Below are 16,867 nucleotides of genomic sequence, written 5' to 3' on the forward strand. Positions count from 1 at the left end.
CCCAGGACACCTGCAGCACAAGCCAGCCTTTTCCAGCATGCCCCCTCGGCCAGGACATCAATAAAAATGAGGATTTATGAGCTCTGTCATGGGCAGCAAGCAAAGCATTGGGCAACAAATTAATCGCTGATTGCAGAGCAGTGCTGACTGGGAGCTTTCTGCTCTCTCTTGGCATCATTGCAAGGTTGTTGGTTAAAAAATTAGTTTGATAAAGAGACCCTTGACTCCCAGAGTGTTCCTCTGTTACCTGCTCACCAAACACGAGGCTCTGTGAGCCCGAAAGGGGCTTTTCACTGTTCAAGTGCTCCAGCTTTTAGTCATCAGAATGTGACAGCGCTCCCAGTTCTCTGTGCTTGCCTGTTCCTTCCTAGCCAGTAATTCTGGGATTACAGAATTCCAGTTTGGGCTGGGAGGAGCTGGGTGCTGCTGGTCTACTGGAAGCACTTGGGTGCCAGAGCCCTGTGTTCCTGCTAAGCAGCTTCCCTTTCCTTCTCCTACAGAGGTTTTGCTCATTGTTCTCTAATTCCAGCAGGCAGGAAAAAGCCCAATTTTGCGTTCTGTTGCCTGCCCTGTCCCCACAGCTGGTGCCACCATTGTCCCCGGGTTCCTACCCAGACCAGCCTCCTTTGTTCTCTGCCGGGCAGCCCTGTGAGGTGATTGTTTCCACAGTCATTTTATTTCTCCCTGCCTGAGACCACACCAGCATTTCCCAGTGACTCATGTCACCTGCTGATGGCCTTTTCCTGCCCCTCACGCAGCAGCGTGGGATGGAGTCGGTGCTGCTCAGGTTAAGGGATGCTCCCACCTTCCAGCAGCCCAGGAGAGCTGTCAGTGACAGGCACGGGCTCCTCAGGCAGTGAGGGACACAGGGAGCTCTGTGGGGACGTGTGCTGGGGATGTTTTGCCCTCGCTGTGCCAGACTGGTCCCAGCTGATCCCACCCAGCCCGGTTTGCCCGCGGCTGGTTTACGCTGGGAGCAGATGCCGAGCAGACCCGTCACATTTCAAGGCATTGCCTCGCACCAGCTCCACAGGACGAGCTGGCAGCAGCTCTGCTCGAGCTGCAGGCTCCGTTTGCTTCGTCACTCTTGGCTCTTACTTTTTTTTTCCCCTTTCTGTTTCCTTTTTTAAGAGCGCTCTTACATCAGAGCCGGGCTCTGTTGCCCATCTTCGGTGCTGGAGGGTGACATCTCCTCTGCTCCTGCTCGTGCTCACAGCAGTTGTCAGGCTCTGGACAGGGAACAGGGCATTCTCCATCTCACATGGAACAGCAACACCAAATTTCATCACCAAGGTTTCAAGAAAAATAAACTGGCTGGACTTAAAACCTTGCGGTGAGGACTAATGGAGAGAGGCTTTTATGAGCATTGAGAATATTTGTAGCTAAGCAACCAACATCAGCAAGAAGAATAAATCAAAAGTTTCAGGGCTCTGCCTGCCTGCCTTCAAGGGTCAGGAACTGTATTTTCCCTCTGTTAACAAGATTGCCCTCCTGCTGGAGGCAGGATCCTGTGTGAGCTGGAGCTGGTTCTGGGATGCTGAGCTGGGAACAGGAGGGAAAGGACACAGGAGAATCTGGCCAAAGGCCACAGAGCCAGCCTTACAGGAAAGGCTCTTGGAGCAGTAACATCTAACACATATAGATAATATTTTCTAATCACTCTTGTATAAGTCCTCCTAGCATCAGAGAGGGACTCTTTATCGGGGAGTGTAGTCACAGGATAAGGAGTAATTGGCTCAAAGTGAAAGACAGAAACACTGCAGAAATTTCTCCCTGTGAGGGTGGGGATGCCCTGGCACAGAGTGCCCAGAGAAGCAGTGGCTGCTCCATCCCTGGAAATGCCCTGGGCCAGGCTGGATGGGGCTTGGAGCAGCCTGGGATAGAGGAGGGTGTCCCTGCCCATGGCAGGGGGTGGGATGGGTTGAGCTTTAATGTCCTTTCCAGCCCAAACCATTCTGGGGTTGTCTGATTCTAGGCTCTGCAGCTCCAAACCATGCTCCACTGAGTGACTGGATGGCTGCAGCAGGTTTTGTTTGAGACCGTGAATCTCTGTGGCTTTGTTCACTTTCTATATTTGCACAGTTCCTGTTGCTTGGGGCGCCCATCCCCTTGCTACAATTGCAGCACAGATCCAAGGCCTATTAGATAATTGAGCTTTATTTTCTACAAAGATATTATGCGGTGTTCTTCGCTGGGTTGCACCAGAAAACCTAGAAGCAAGACATTTTACTTTAAAATCTATTTTATTTATAAAAAGAAAATTTCCCAGAAATGCCAATGGGAATGGCAACAAATCAAATCCCAGGAATAATTTCTCAATGGAACTTAAAAAAAAAAAAATACTCTGTTATAACCTCAGGGTATTTTCCATCTCTGCTTATTCCTCCTGCTTAGTCAGGAGCTGACTGGAAAAGATGCTCCACTCCCTACCCAGCCCTGGCAGCTCATGGATCACCTGAGTGCCCTCTGTGCCGTGGGAAAACCTCCTAAAAGTGCTTTGGAACCAAAGCCTTGGAGCCCTGAGCCCCCTGTGCACAGCAGCACCCCACCATCAGTCCAGGCCTTGGACAGAATTACTCCCTCATGCAGCACCCCTGAGACCTCTGCTCACGTAGACTCTAAAGTTGGGGTAATTATAAACCTGGGTGTTAAGGCCAGATCTCCCAGTATTTCTGTGGAAGTGTATTCCTAAAGAGGTTTATTGTTTTCATGAGAGGAATGAAGTGTCACACAGGAGAGCTCCTGTGCTGTTGGAGTTCCAAGCCGTGTCCTGGTACCACCCACAGCCCAACGCTCTCCTCAGCAGCACTGGCCACATATTTTACCACTTTATGTGGCATTTCCTCCACTCTGCTGCCTAGAAATCCTCCTGCAGCATTGAGCATTTCAGTGGAGTTTTAAAACAGATCTTAATTTTCCTGTATTGGCAGCTGATCTCTGTCCGGAGCATCCTGACCGTGACAAACACAAAACTCTGGGGAGGCACACGGCGTTTTCCCGTTTCTCTCCTGCCACAGCTGTGGCCTGGCTGGTGACTGGAGTGACTGAGCTGTGAAAAGCACTCAGGGATCTGAAAGCAGAGGGTGTTTGTGTCCATTACCATTTAGGACTCCATTTAGTGCCACAGCTGGGCTCAGAGATGCCTCAGGCCACCAGGTACACATGGAACAGCTCTTGGGGACAACAGGAGGCCAGCAGGACCCTGAAGGGTTAGCAATGACAGCATTCATTCAGGAAGGGCTTTCTTTTTCTTATTAGGGAAACTATCACTTTTGGAAGTGCTGCAGACACATTTTGGAAGCGGCACCAACTATTTTAAAAGTTAAAAAAATGCATTGGCAGGTGTGAGGGAGATGTTCTGGAAAGAGAAGATACAGCCTGGCTTAAGAGGAACCTGATGTATTCAGAGACATCCAAAGTTTTCTGTTTGATCCTTTTTCTCTTCCCACCCACCTTGGATCAGCTCCCACCCCTCCACATGTAGGATCTGAACCATTCCAGCCAGTTCCTGAGTTGTTCCCAGCTCCCAGTCCATGCAGACCAAGGCACAGCATTTCATTAAATAGGCCTGGAGTTAAATGTTCTTTAACAAATCTCTGATCAGGGTATCTCACAATAAAAGGTACTTTGATATTATTATTATTATTATTATTATTATTATTATTATTATTATTATCTCAAAGTAATGACATCCTTGTATCCTTATCAAGTGTAATCCAGGAGGATTAAACACTTCAGTTGAAAGGAAAAGTTTGCTCCATCATTTATCCTGAACTCTTTCTGCTCAGTGTCCTGCTCCTGTTTATTTAGATTTATTATTATTTACTGGTTTTTTAGGTCTTGAGATCAAACTGTTGATGACAGTGCTCTGAGGTTTGGGTTCTTGCTTCACTGGGCAAACAGCAATCAGCTAAATACAGGAAAACAAGCTAAATATAGAGAAAACTGAATGAGAACATCACAATTTTGATGTCTGTGATGTCAGGCTCGACAGACCCACTAAGCACCTCGCGAAGAAAAGCAAAGCAAGCCTCAAAAACCTCAGAACTCGCCGAGATTTTCTCATTGAGAAAAAATTTCGTGTCTTCAACTTGAAGTACAAAAAAAGAGCAACTGTGAAGCAGCGAGACATGCCGCATTTCTGGCTGAGTTGAGCTCACAAGCAGTTCCTGCCGTGCCCTTCCCCAGCTCCTCGGAGCTGTTGGTGTTAGTGAGCCCCAGCCCCGGCTGAAGGCTCAGGAAGCAGCTGGGGCAGATGTTGGCCACCTGGGCTCCAGGAACGAGCCTTCCCAACGCTGGGCCGGGCTCCCAGAGCCGTGGTTTAGACACAGAACCGCTGTCCAAACTAGGTCAGCTGCGTATCAGAACTCTGCGGCTGCTGATCTGCAGCTCCAGGGCAGTTGTGCCCGGGCAGGAGGCAGCAGCTGCAGCAACACCGCGGCAGGATGGGGCTCCTCGCTGCTGTCAGGGCTGGGCTGATGGGGATGGCAACAGCAAGAGGCCTTCTGCAAACCAGAAAGCGGAGCAGAGGGTAAAAGCAGCCATTGTTTGGTGTGCAGGGGCTGTGCAGGCGCTTCTCTGGCAAAGGACATCTCCAGCAGATGCAGGGAGCCTGGCGTGTGTTTAGTGCTCACTGGGCAGCAGGGGCTGGGAGCAGGGCTGACAGAGCTGACCAGCACAAATCTGTGTGTGAGGGGCGCTGCGAAAGGGACAGACTGCTGAAACAAGGAGAAGGTAAAGCATTTCAGAGGGGTCTGCACCCTGCTTCTTGTGTCTCTCCTCACTGGACACCAGTCCCAGCACCTCGGGTCCTGCCTGTGTCCTGCTGCCTCAGCCCCACCTGAGCTGTGACCCCTCCTGTGAGCAGCTCTTCCCCAGGAGAACCCTGTCCTGCCCCACCCAGTGTCCAGCAGCCAAGGGACAGCAATGTCCCTGCTGTCCTGGTGCATCCGGTGCCTCACACGGGGCTCCTGCCTGGTGCCCAGCTCTCCCTGTGTGCCAGGAGTGCTGCCAGGAGGGACACAGCCTCCTCCCACGGGGACAGGAGCAGGGCACGTGTGTCTGGGGACGTTCTGAGGCAGCAGAGGAGTCACTTCAGCTTGGAAGGAGGGTTTGGGCTTGTTCGTTTGCATGTGGCCAGCCAAACGTTCCTTTCTCCTCACCAAACGTTCCTTTCTTCTCACCATCCTTCAGCTCCTCTTTGATCTGAGCTGCACTTTTTCCTGGAAGGCTTCCAGCATTCTCAGGGTAGCTATGAAGCTCTCTTTTTTCCTCCCTATTCAGGCCACATCCCTCAAATTTAAGAAAGAGGCTGCAGTGGTGACGTGGGACTGTGGTGTGTAAAGTCCTTTCTGGGGAAACGTGTTTGAACATTCTTCAGATGTTCCTGATCTCTCCTCTCAGAACAAACACAGAACAGGCAACAGCAGCACAGGCTCCCACAGTCACCTCAGAGTTTGTCCCCATGCGATGTGCAAAATCAGCCCCATAAAAGGTTCAAGCTGTGGTTTGGTTCAGCTCTCCAATAAATTGAGAACTTTTGGCGACCCTCGTTTCCAGACTGACGTGTCAGACAGATGCACATGCCAGAAGCACACTGGGAAGCAAAGGCTGTGTTGGGAAGGATGCCAGGAGCCGAGAGAGGCATTTGCAGAGCTCGGGAGCAGCAGCTTGGCCATCTCTGGCCCAGGCAGCAGGTGATGGGGAGAACCCCCGGGAGCTGGCTGGGTCATGATGTTGCTTTTAAAAAAGGACAACAAAAAAGGTGTTGCACCCTGCTCCTGCTAAAGAGGAGCAGGAGAGAAAAGGCTTCTTTCTCTAGAGGTGAACAGTCACTTCTTCCTGCAGCAGAAGAAGCCTGACACTAGATAAGTAGCTGTGAGAAGATTCATAAAAAAACTAATTTATAATTTGCCAGAATATAATCCTATTTGATCAGTGTTATTCAGTTCCTCTTTCTTTTAAAATTCAGTGCACTTAACTGTTCTACGAGGGTTTATGAATGTTTAAAAATTGCTTTGTGGTCCCTAAAGTAATTTGACAAGTCTGACAGCTATTGATTAAAAACCTGAAATTATTCAGACTGTAGGATGACTTGAGGGATTAGATAGAAAGTTTTTTCAAATGTGAAAGGAAATAAGATGTTGGAAAGTAAATATGTTCTTGAATATTTTTGAAAAATCCATTACAACTGTGAAATTAAATTGAAATGAGATACTTGGTGTGGAGATGAAGGAACGAAATGCTGGCTTTACTATTTAGGCATGGGGTAGAACTCCCCATCCCAGGCTCAACAAACTCTTCCCTGGAAGTCGCTGGCACAGATCCCACCTCAGGGCACTGAGGGAGCCCTTGGGAAGCTCCTGCCCTGGCAGGGCCCTTCCATCCCTGTGCTGGTGGGGTGACAGGAGCAGGGGGCTCTGTCCAGTGTGAATCCATAACCAAACAGACCCAGGTCTGAGGAAGGGACTCGCCCAGCCTGCTGCCAGAGGGAAAACCAGATCTGAGTGTGTTGTGGGACAATCCCCCTCCTCTCCTGGAGGAGTGGGCTGCTGGGCACAGAACCCCTGTGGGGCTCTCCAGACACAGGAGCTGGGGCTGTTCCATCCCCAGGGAAATGTCTGGCTGCTCTGGGGGCAGCTCAGTGCGAGGGATCAGATCCCAGAGCCCCTGGGCTGTGCAGAGCCTGTGGGCAGCCCTGCAGACTGGCTCTGCCATGGGCTGCTCCACAAACTCCTGATCCTGCTTTTGCTGGTGTTATCACTGCTGCTGCTGGATCAGGTAATGGATGGCTGTTGGCATTGGTTCAATCCTGATTCCATCCATGGCGTGTCTGTTATGGAGATACCCAAGTGCTTTTTATGATGATGCAGCTCCCTGGCCTGAGCAGCAGAGCTGAGGATGTGGAGGTGCTGTGTCCTCAGGGCACCACGCAGCCCTTTGTCATCTCCAGTAATTCCCAGTTTCACTGGGATCAAATCCTTGGTGAGGGGAGTGTGTTCCAGTTTGAGTGGAGCTGGAACCTGGTGTCACCAGGCTGGGCAGGGGATTTTAAACCCTGGTGCTATATATGGCCCTCGGGTGTATTTCAGTGACAATATTAAACTTTAAAGGGATGAGTGGAAGGAAAGGAGACCTTCAAATTTAGTTACTGCCAGGAAATAATACTCGGCACCACATAGTTGTCATTCTGCAGCAGACAGAGATTATCCATAAAGCCTGTACCTCCAAAGTGAAGGAGAGCAATAAAGCCGACCCCAGGCGCACTTTGAACTTGGCTACCTCTGATTAATTAAGTTTTTCCTTCCTTGAGCCCGATTTAGTACTTATGCTCAGAATGAAGGATTTAAGTTAAGAAACTGTTGAGAAATTGAAGGACAGCTCTCATCCCCTCTTTCCCATCTCATCCCCTTCCCTATCACATGCACACACATGTGGGTAGCAAAGGGCTCGATGTGGCTGTTGAAAATCAGCCTCTGAGGGCATTCCTGTCCCAGAATTCTTGTCATTCCTCCTGCAGTTGCACCACTTTTGCTGTGGATTTTTTATTCCTGCCAAGCTGGAAATGTCAGCGGGGCATGGCAAACATCAGCTAATTCTGGCTGCAGGTCTCAGGGCAGTGGAAGGTGTAATAGTGATCCTGCATTTATATGGAAAGTAGGAAGGTGTCTGTGCAGCTCTGGAGTATCCTCCTTTCATTCTTTTAATGACAGAGCTTCCTGGGACATTTAAAATCCGTCTGTGGCGGGGCTGAGGCTCAGCACAGCCACACACTCCACGTTCAGAGAGTTCCTGTGCTTCCCACAGGAGCCTGTCTCAGTGTGGTTCCTGATGAAACTACAAATACGAGGCAGAATGGCCCAATTTTGTGTTTGCTGCTTTGGTACTTGGCGACCACGCTGAATTGTTTAGGTTTAGGAGGAGTTTGTCGAACACAGTTGGGAATATGTTTGCTCCTACCAATAAATGGGTTTTCCCATGTCCTGGGAAGTGAGTCAGCCCCTGCTTTCCTGAGGAATTGCTGTGCCTGCTGCTGAGTCCCAGTTTACACTCAGTGATTGAGAGGGGCTCTACCTGGGTAGATCTAAAAAACTTACCCGAAATCATTCAGCTTATCCCTTATCAGACTTCCTTAACCCGCTTTTTTTGGAGGAGAAACAATTGTTTAGAGTAATGAGAGAGTCTGTTTTGATTGAAGGATGTACAATAATCTGCCCTGAATCTGCTCTGCTGCATTGTACCAAACTCACTTATTTTCTCTATATTTGTTCATAGTCAAAGCATAAATAATTCAGCATTTTGTCTCTCCCTGTGAATGTGAGAAGCATGCTTGCTGATTCCGGATCAGATGGAGCAGTGCTGTTTATTACTCTGATGTTAGGGAATGATTGTTGCATATTTAATATGGCCATAAACACAGCTCCTGTAGCTGCGTCCCCACTCGCAGGATTGGTGTGAGCTCCCTCTGAACCCTCAGAGCTGTGCTGAGGTGGCAGCACAGCCTTTGCTTGCCCACTCTGACACAAGCCACGAGTGACAACTGCGTTTCCAGCGTGCCCAGCCTGGCTGGCATCCACCAGCCCACAGCTCTGCCAGCCCCACCTGCTCCAAAGTCATTCATCTGGCCCAGAAACACTCGGAGACCTGCACTGTGTGACAAAGCAAATAGCACAAGTAAAACAAACCTCATTAAAATAAAGTGGCTGGGTGATAAGGGGAATGGTTAACATACCTTTAACAGCAGTGTTTCTTTTCTTCGTTTTATCTCACTAATGCCTTTTAAAACTGCCTGAAAGTATTTTATAGTAATTACTAAAGGAGCTGGGAGTTTTTAGCAGTCTTGTAATGGGGAGCTGAACATCTCTGATTTTAGTGGCTTGTTTTCAAAGGGTGGGGAAGGCACCAGGCAGTGAGTGAGGATCTGGGCCATGTCTCTTATTCCTATTTATAATTAAAATTCCATTTGAAGTGTGGCACAGGTATTGCAGCATCCTGCAGTCCCGGCCTGGGTGCTGTGCCATCTGTAACAGCCTTGCAGGACTTTGTTCCAGCACCTTGCTGAACTCCAGCTGGTCTCCCAGCACCGTTTCCCATTTTCTCCTCTAGAATTCCCTCCGTGGAGAGAAATTCTTGTACATTTTACCAAAGACACTTGCCAGAATAAAGGGAGCGAGGCACGGCTTGGCAATGGTGAAAAGCAAGGCAGAGAGCGAGCTTTGTCCACGAGCCATTTGCAAGCCAAGGCTGTCCCGCTGGGTCACATTCCTGCTCTCTCAGCCTTGGCCTGGATTGCCTCTTTTTAATGGAGTCCAGTGTTCCCAGTGTTCCCAAAGTTGTTTTCGTGTTCGCAGCAAGCTGGGAGCACCTCTGAGAAACAGTTTGTGTGGCTGTGAGCGAGGGAAGGAGCGTCACTGTGCTGGAAGCAGGGACCTGACAGAGACTCTGAGAGCCAAGGGATGGGCTTGGCTCCTCCTTGGAGTGCTGAGGGCTCTGAGAGGACCCCTGCCAGTGTCACAAGGTGGACTGGGAGGTGACTGTCCCCACTGTCCCCGTGCTTGGGTCTGCACCTGGAGCCATCCCGGCGCCAGGAGCTCTCCTGCAGGAGCTGATCCCACTGACTCCAGGAGCAGCTCCTCTCCCCACGGGGTGCAGACAGTGCAGCAGCACCAGGTTCAGTGTAAACCTTGTCCCTTGGCACCTGCTGATGTGGTCACTGCCCCAACACAGCATCATCAGGGTGACAGAACCGTGCAGAGGGCAAACTCTCCCATCCAGCCCCAGGAACTCCCCGTGGCCATCCGTGCTGGCCACTGCTAAACAGATGTGCATCAGAACTGCTCCAAAGCCTGCCTTTAACTGGCACACAGCCGCTTTGCTTGTTCAGTATTCTAAAAGCAGAGTTAATAACTATTTTTGTCTCTATTCTCATTTCTCACGTACGTATAAAGGCTCGGTTGATGTTTAGCTTGACAAGCCAGGCTGCAGTTTGGGTGCCAAAAATCTCCAAACTGTCATGGAGGGAGACAAGGATGAAGGAAAAAAACAACTTAGATAAAAGGGCTGTGGACTCAGAAATGCTGCATGTGGCACACTTCCCAATGCTCAGAGAAACTTATTAATTCACATCGCGGAAGTGTTTATGGTGCACAACTCAAGTGGCTCCCTGGCTCCACTTGGGATCTCACTGCATTGAGGAAGGAGTTGCTTTCACACTTCTATAGGCAAAGGAATTAAAAAGTTGTTTTGTTTCTTAAAGCGAATAAAGTAATAAAGTGCTTAAGGGATGGACTAAGGGAAGGCACATGTCAAAGGCAGGCCAGGACTGTACGCAGGAGCTGCACATCAACCCAGTGCTGGGAGGTTTTTACTGGCTTCTCCCAAACCACAGTGTTCAGACTTGGATATAACATTCAGTCCTCTGCTGCATCCTTGCAGCTCCCAGAACTGAAACTGGTTTTTGCCCAGGCACTGGGCTCAAAACATTCCTCCAGCTCTAATCTCTTCAAGAAAAACAAAGCTAAAAACCACAAAAAATCTTAAGTTATTATCCCATCATTTGTAACATGGATGTGAGTGTTGTAGGCACTTAACAGACAAGGCACTTGGCAGCTTTTCCCAAATTCTCCATATTCTGTGTGGCAGCTGCTGGTGCATCTGGATTTCACAAGAGCTGTAGGTTGGACAGCACAGAGCATTTAACCCATCCCTCATCCCAGGGAAGATTCCTGCTCTCTCCTCACATGAGCCAGCCACATCCTCATCACTTGTTCTTTTCTCAAGCGTCCAAAGGAAAGAAGAAACCACAGAACGTTTTTCTCCCTTGGCAATCGTTTGAATCTTTCACCACCAAATCCTCAAATTTCATCTGAAAATCCCCGATTTACACCCCAAAAATGGGCGAATTCCACCACAAAAATGGCCGAATTTCTCCCGAAAATCCCCGAATTTCACCCAAAAATGGCCAAATTCCAGCCCAAAATCCCCGAATTTCAGCCCAAATTGGCCGAATTCAAGCCCAAAATCCCCGAATTTCAGCCCAAATTGGCCGAATTCAAGCCCAAAATCCCCGACTGCCAACACAGCACGGACAGAAACGCTTTGTGCCTGCTTTGGGACTGACGGGCAGCGAGGGGCAGAAGCGCTGCCTGTGGCACTGGCTGAGGTCCCCAGCACAGTCCCACCCTGGCGGCTCTGGGGCGCAGGGCGGGCACCCCACAGCTGCCCTGGGCACAGCCCGGCCAGGGGACACCTGTCTGGGGCAGTGACGGGGCTCCTGGCTGCGGAGGTGGCACAGCTCTTGCTGAAATGAGCTCCCCTTTCACCTCAGTTGTTTCCAGGAATCCCTGGCGTTCAGCTGGGCCTGTGTCCTCCCAGATGCTGCTGCTGTGCCTCCTCCCCAGGGACAGGGACATCAGGGGATGGCTGGGGGTGCTGTGCTGGAGAGGACCACACAGAATGTCCTTTTCCAGCAGCTCCAGTTGTTCCATGAAGCCACTTCGGGTGGTAATCCTGCTGGGGCAGGATGGTGACATCAGAGGCTGTTTGTGATGGAGCAGGAAGCAGCTGGGACTGCTCACACAAAAACGGACTTTGCTTTCTCGCCGTGTTTAGAGGAGGTAGCTCATTTAGAAATTCCCTTGTTACTTTCAGTTTTGGTGCCCTGGAATGGTAGATAAAGGCAGGCAGGCCCTGTGCTGGAGCCAGGCAGGGACAGGAGCAGCAGCCTGTCACCAGAGGAAGGTAAGCCACGCTCATCCCCGGCTCTGGCATGGGACATTCCCGGGCTGTGCCCACCCAGGCCAGCACCCCCTGCTCCCCTCTCTGCCTCCTTTGCTGCCACAAAGCTCCACCATGGAGCTGTACATCAGCCCAGGCACGGTGTAAATCCAGGGCAGCCTCCTCAGCTCAGGAGCAGATTGCAGTTTTGTTTATGAGAACATACGCTGGCCCTGCGTATTCCCAGGGATTTGACCTAAGCTTAGCATCTGTCAGGATAAGAAAAAGTGGTTTAGTGCAGTGGCACAGCAGCAGTTCAGCGGATGGGCAGCAGGGCAGAGGGGATTGTTGGCTCTTCCCACTTGGAGGATGGCTTTGTATCCCATCAGAGGAAGAAAAAACATTTGTGGAAAAATTGTGTTTTGAGAAACTAAATACAAGAACAAAATCTAAACCGGATCCAAACGTTTTGTATTTTCTCAGAAGAAAGTAAAATAAGAATTTTTGGGCTCTGCCCTGCAGATTTAACCCTGCAGAGCTGGGAACTGCAAAGCAATGCCAGTGGTGGTGAGTGGAAAAGGCAGAGCCGGGACTGTGAACCCCAGCAGAAAAGAAGGTGTCTGTGCAACTCTGTTTATTTTAACTCAATGTACTTTAAATCAGCTGGGGCTCTCAGTGTGTCTGAGCAGTTTTAACTCTTCCTGTGATCAGTACAGGCTAATGGCCTAAAATGAAGGTTTGGACATTAAGGATGGAGTAAAGTCACAGGTGAGACAGGCACAGGTTACCTCAGGGAGTTAACTGAGGTCGGGCTGGGTTGTGGGGAGCTCAGTGGTGACCCTGAACATCTGTCACAAAGGAAAATCCTTCCAGCTTCTGTCTACAAAAACTCTGTACAACTCCTAGTGTAAAATACAGTCATTTTTGCAATGATGATGAGCTGGGTTTAATTTGGTTAATAACTGAGGCAAGTTAATCCTGTTCAGGCAAGGACCAAACCAGTTTCAGTGCATCTGTGTCAGTGCTTTGCATGTGTCTAACTAGACTGATTTAAAATAGCTTGGTTAGAAAAGGAAGTTGCCTCTACTGTCCAGCTCCTGAGCTGGGGCTCACACCTGCCCTTGCTCCATTCCCTTCCACAGGGTCAAGCTTTAGGTCAAACTCTCTTCTGGCTCCCTTGTCTAGCAGATGAGGGTGGAGGTGTCCATGGGGAGAGGTCGTTCAGGAATCTCCATGTCCCCTGTATAAAGTGTTCCTGGTCAGGCTGATTTCCTGGCTCTGGCCCGCCTGGCATTTCCAGGAATGGCTTTGCAGCTCCTCCTCTTGCTGGCAGCCCGGCTCTGGGTCCTTTCCCAGGCTTTGTGCCCAGCTGTGGGCTGGGCACTGGGGACAGGAGCAGCCCCTGGCAGCTGAGCAGGGCACGGCTCAGGGGGAGCTGAGGGCTGCAGGGTGAACTGTCAGCAGCAAAGCCTTTCTTGTCTTTCTTTCTTGTCTTCTTTGCATTAATGTGTTATCCAGCCAGGCTGAGAGACTTCCAGTGGAATAGGCAGTGATTCCATCCTGGGAAAGCCACATCCACCCTGTGGAACCCTGAGCAGACCCCAGCAGCTCCCACAGGCTCCCTGATGCCCCTGCCCACGTCTGCGGGGGAAACTGAGGCACGCAAAGGCAGAGCAGCCACACCAAGCCTGTGTAAGAAAAGACAAAACCTGGTTTTGTCAGTCTGTACCTACACCAGGTATCACTGTGATGTTCTGTCAGCTCTTGCTATACAGAGATTTATATGAAATCGTTTCTATTCCATTGAAGCAATTTTCAGAGATTAATTTTTGAGGGTATTAGCATTGATTCCTGAGCACACGTGCTTCCTCCTCCTGCCAGTGGTCCATATCCAGGGAAAGCTGCATTGTCTGAGCTGGAGGAAAGCTCGCTTGCCCTAATTTATCGAAAAAATTAATTTTCGATTTAAAACGGGGTTTTCATTTATGAACCCCGCTCAATCTGTTCTTCCCTCCTGAGTCTTCACCCTGACCTTTCCCTTATCTGAAACCCTCTGGGCTGTACACTGTGTTCATTAGTGGAGCTTCCAGGAGGGAGCAGCAGGTGTGGGCTGTGGATAAGGAGTGCACGCACGCCTGCCTCTGTGCTGAGCCAGGTACCCCTGGCAGCTCCTGGCTGTAATTTAATTTAGGGCAGCGCCAGGATTTGGACTTTTTTTACGAGTTTTTTTCACAGTTTGTAAGTTTTAATAACAGTTTTGACATCAGCTCTGGAAGTGGCAGCCTTTGGCGTTGCATGGAGGGTGCAGTAATGATACTTGCACTTAAAAAAATGAGCTGGGAGAAGTGATGCAGTGCACCCCAGTGCTGCCAAGTTTAATCCCTGCCCGTGGAGTCTGCAATGGTGAGAGTCAGGATGGTCCAATGAGGGGCTGACCTGGGTTTGGTGCAGAGCTGTGCCTCACACTGCTCTGGGGGAAACAAAAGGGTCATTCCCAGAAAAAGCCATAGAAAGAGAACCTCTCGTTCCATCTGGAAAGAAGGTTCCCATGAGAAGGATGTGCTTTTTATCCATCCCTCGAAGACACTAAAATGTATCTGGCTAAAAGGCAGATAGCAATTGGAAGAAATCAGCTTTATATCCTGGTGCCAGCTATGGATAAAAAAAAACCACAAACAAACTTTAAATTGCTTTGAGCTTTTCTTCTTTTTTTTCTGTAAGGGAAGTTCAGCAGCAGCCATAGAATATTTCCCCAACTTTATTCTGATTATAAATTTTGCATTCTTTGGATATGGCTTTTTAAGAGCATCGTTTCATTGGACATCATTCAGCCTCCAGAGTCAGCTCTTGCCTATTAAACTGAAGCCATTATGTAGGCCAGTATTGTTAGACAGAAGGACAAATCACAGGAAAACGTCGCTTAGATGCTAAAATATCTATTTGTGTTTGTCAGGCTCAAAGTCATTTGCCACTGGTACCCCCTCTGTAGTTTCGATTTGAAATTCAAACCTTGACTCCTGCAAATGCCTTGGCTCAAATTGTGGTTGAATGTTAAGTGGTGTCTCTGAAGCGAGACTAATCGCACAGGATGATATTGGATGTTTGCAGGAATGGGACCTCACAAAAAGGCTTCCAAAAATCTGCTGCTAATAACAGTGCTCTGTTTTAAATAAAACCTGCAGAAAAGATGAGTGGCATCTCAGTAAAGACAGGTTTCCTGTGGGTTGGGATTACATTCCTAGAGGAAAGCCTAATGCTTATCCAAGAGGGCAGAAAAGTGAAGCTAATTATAAGCAGAAAGAGGAATTGGCCGGCCAGATGCACTGTCTGGGTGCTGTGAAAGGGGGCTGGAGGCAGAGTGAAATGTTCTTGCAGTGTAAATATTATTGAAACAGTGCCCCATTTTTCAGGGGTGCTCGAGTTAAGCCTGCCCCATGAGTGCAGCTCAGCTTTGGGGCTCAATGCAGCAGGTGGAGAAGAAAGAACCCAGCACCAGTCAGCTGTGCAAACCCATGTAATGTAATGTTAATTGTGCTGGAATAGGGATTGTTCAAACTTTATAAAACAAGTGCATTTACGACATCAACCACTATTTGATTTTAACTGTAAATTTGGAGTAGATCTGGATAATCACAATCCCTCCCACTGCTAACTCCTTGAGGTTATTAGGAAATTGTTTCCCAGTGATAGACAGTGTGGTTATAAAGCACAAGGCACTGGCTTCACAGTCAATAAAAAGTGAGAGATATCTGGGTTTAATAGCTCTGAAAGGTAAACATGGCTGGAGTGTGGAAAGGCTGCTGCCCAGAGGGTTGGAGGCAAAACTGGGACCAGAGCAGAAAACATGACCCAAGGAAAGGGGACTATATACAAATAATAACCGGGAATGGAAAACTTCCTGTAATAACCCGTGGAAAAATACTCTTTACCTGCCCCGACTGGGCACAGTGGCTTTCCTTTCACAAATGCCATTTGCTGAGCATGAGCAGGGTGGGTGGTGCTGTCAGAACAGGAGGGGTGGAGGTCACACAGGTCCCCGGGGACAATGCCAGCACTGCAGGGGCAGTCACAGCTCTGACTGTGCCATACACCTCCGTGTGACCTGCTGCACACAGGGAGCAGCTGTCTGCAGGGAAACAACACCTTGTGCACACGAGGAGTGAGCTGTGAGTTCACTGGAAGGAAGCTGGATAAACCCTGCCTTGGACAAAATGAGCCAGGACTTCGATGTGCAAGTTCTTCTCGGTGGCAGTAAACGCTCCCTGCAGCAGTATTTGAACACTGAGTCAGTGGAATGTGGCTCCTTCACTGCCTGGCACTCCCTGGGGACAGAGCAGTCCCCAGAGTCGGCAGAGTTTTGGTTTCTTTCTGTACCTCCTCAGCCACAGGAGTCCAGAGACCAGGGAGAGGGCAAGGAATGGCCTGTGCATTCCGGATCTGTATCCCAACGAGTCTGTGTGTTTTAGACACCAGCCCAACCCCAGAGTGATCAGTGGGACAGAGGACAGTGCCACTCCTCATGTCACTCGGGGAAAACACAGTTGTCATTTGCTGAGGTGAGTGTGGAGAATCAGCGTGCAGCACGACAGTCCCTCGGGCTCCAAGGTCAAACGTTACCTCATCCCTTGATGCCTGGCTCACTTCCCAGTCCTGCTCAGACCAACCATCTGGAATTTCAGGTTTGGGACAGGGGGAATTCAGCCGGGCAGTTCCCAGCAGACAGAGCTCTTTTGCTGGGTCCTGCTGGTCTTTGCTGCCGTGTGGAAGCTGTAGCAGAGCTGTGCTGGGTCCTTGTGTCAGCTGGAGCTGCCACACTTCCCAGCAGAGCCCCTGCAGGCTTGGTGGGTTCAGTATCCACTCCAGAGTGTCCTAATAAAGTGTCTGAATGTGCAGCAGAGACTGTTCCAGTGCTGGGCTGCAGAGAGAACCTGGATTCTCCCACTGCCTCGGGTCTGCTCCGCTCTCCACCCACTGCAGGTGCGAAGGCTCGCTCCAAAGTTCAGCTTCTGCCTTTCCGTGCCTTGCCAGGAAGATAAGAGGGCTGGTAAAACTGTAACTTGACCTTAGCATTTCACAGCAGCCACGGAGATAAGCTGCCAAAGGAACTACGGAGAGCAAAACCACGAATGGCTCTGGGTCAGGGGACCCCACA

General features: G+C 49.8%; 1 protein-coding gene across 3 annotated transcripts in view; it reads left to right on the plus strand.

Moving 5' to 3' along the window:
* The window catches only part of DAB2IP (DAB2 interacting protein), a 127,592-nt gene that overhangs the window by 65,307 nt on the left and 45,418 nt on the right, over window positions 1-16,867 (plus strand). The gene's annotated exons all lie outside the window — the stretch shown is intronic.

The sequence above is a fragment of the Sylvia atricapilla genome, chromosome 19 (genome assembly GCF_009819655.1).
Source record: "Sylvia atricapilla isolate bSylAtr1 chromosome 19, bSylAtr1.pri, whole genome shotgun sequence".
NCBI lineage: Eukaryota > Metazoa > Chordata > Aves > Passeriformes > Sylviidae > Sylvia > Sylvia atricapilla.